The sequence below is a fragment of the Peromyscus eremicus genome, chromosome 1, assembly GCF_949786415.1.
Source record: "Peromyscus eremicus chromosome 1, PerEre_H2_v1, whole genome shotgun sequence".
Classification (NCBI taxonomy): domain Eukaryota; kingdom Metazoa; phylum Chordata; class Mammalia; order Rodentia; family Cricetidae; genus Peromyscus; species Peromyscus eremicus.
In genome coordinates, this window is record NC_081416.1 from 20,674,830 (window position 1) to 20,677,014 (window position 2,185).

Below are 2,185 nucleotides of genomic sequence, written 5' to 3' on the forward strand. Positions count from 1 at the left end.
TGATGAGAAAGCAGGGGATGTGAATGAACTAACTATTTTCAGACAGGAAACGCTTAGTAGGTGATGTGGGGTGGAGATTCCTAACAGAAGGAAAGCAAGTGTGACGAGCCGTGTCATGGCCAGGTTTGTAGCTGGAGAGAGTTCCCAGGGAACGGACGAGTCCAGAGGAGCCCCATCGACCTGAGCAGAGGAGAGGAGCTGAGGGCAGGAGGCCCCCCTGGCTGAAGTCCTCGGGAAGATGAGATGGAGGTTTGCAGTGCAGAGAGCGTCTGCCAAGGGTGTGCTGAGGACCGTTAGAGCAGATGTGAGCGCCACCTGAAGTCGCAGGAAGTTCCGTCTTAATGGATCAGGCCACAGCATCCTTGGAGCTCCAGCAGGGAGTAGTTGGTGTTTTACCAGCCACAAAGAGCAGGCTCTGCCTTCATGGGATACTGGGTAAGCTTGTGGAAGATGTTCTTCAGGGGGGTGTCAGTCCTAGATGAAGGCAGTTCTGGTCTTACGAAGGCTCAAAAGCATGCTGCAAAAGGATTAGTCTGTTCCAAGTAACTTGACTCTATTCCAGAACAAAGCTCAAAATTATTCTTCAGTAATATCAGAGTAAGTCGGGCACAGTGGTGCGCGCCTACAGCTCTGTTATGGTTTGAGTCTGAAGTGTCCCCCACAGGCTCGTGTGTTTGAACCCCTGGCCCCCAGCTGGTGGTGATGTCTTGGGAGGCTGTGGGGCCTGGCTGGGAGAGGCAGGTCACTGGAGGTGGGTTGTAGCCTGGCTCAGTTGGGCCTGTGCTCTGCTGCCTGATCTCCTAAGGTATGAACAAGTCTTGCCCCAAGCTTCAGTCAGGACGGAATGCAGCCTCTAAAGGTGAGCCTGAACACACCTCTCTCCCGAAGAAGCTGCTTCTGCAGGGGCGTTGTCACAGTGACAAGAAACAGCCAGTCCGAGCCCCAGCTCCTCTGGAGGATGTTTTCGCCCAGAAGTTTATAACCTGCTTTGGCAACAAAGGCAAAATAAACAACAACAAAAAAAACCAAACAATAGCAACAAGACAATGACAACAAATCACACACACACACACACACACACACACACACACACACACACACAATCTCATATCCATTAACACTACTAGGATTGAAAATAATAGGAAAATCTGCCCATAAGGAAGAGAAAAATCAATCAGCCAAAGCTGGCCTGGAAATAACACAGCTGACGAAAATCAATAGATTTGAACCCTATTCCACATGTAAAGAAGTGGAGGGAGCAAGCGTATTAAGACATATTGAGGCAGGCCTGGAGACATGGCTCAGCAGTTAAGAGTGCTTCCTGCTCTTGCAGAGGAATCCCCAGCACCCACATGGTCCCTCACAACCATCTGTAACTCCAGTTCCAGGGGACCTGATTTCCTCTTCTGGCCTCCTCAGGCCCCAGACATACATGTAGTATATAAACAATCATACATGCAGACAAAATAATGGTACACATAAAGTAAATAATAATCAAAATAGAGAAGATATGTGGAATGGGAGCGGTGGTGTGAACATGTACTCTGAGCTGCTGAGAAGGCTGAGGCAGGAAGAGTTCAAGTTCAGTGTCGACCCAAGTTACAGAATGAGTTCCAGGGCAGCTTGGGTAACTTAGGGAACCCATGTCTCAAAAGCTGAGAAAATGCAGTTCAGCGGCAGAGTGCTTGCCCAGGCTGGTGTAAAGCCCCAGGTTCGGTCCTAAGTCCTGTAACTACAGACAAAAACTGCAGCGTTTGGGATGTTGTACTAGATGGGCCTAACCGTGGGCTAGACACTGAAAGAGAGAAGACGATGAACGGAAGAACACAATAGAAACCTATCAAAACAAAACACAGCCACAAGACTAAGGAATCCGAACAGAGCAGCAGTGAGGTGCGAGACAACCTCAAGGGGCCTGATTTCCACAGATGTGGGGTTCCGGATGGAGAGGGAAGAGAGGAGGGGCAGGAAAAATGTGAAGAAATCACGGTGAAAACTTTTTCAGATTTGTTGAGAACTACGGTTGAGGTGTACGAAGCCTGGCGAGAGCCAAGTAGAAGCCTCTAGACTCCTGGCGCTTGCTCCGAGTTGGCACACGCTCAGCACCTGGTGGCGGCCGAGCACACTGTGGGGCCCTGCTTTCTCCTTTCTCTTCCCTCTCTCTCCTCCAGCTGCCGGTCTCTGA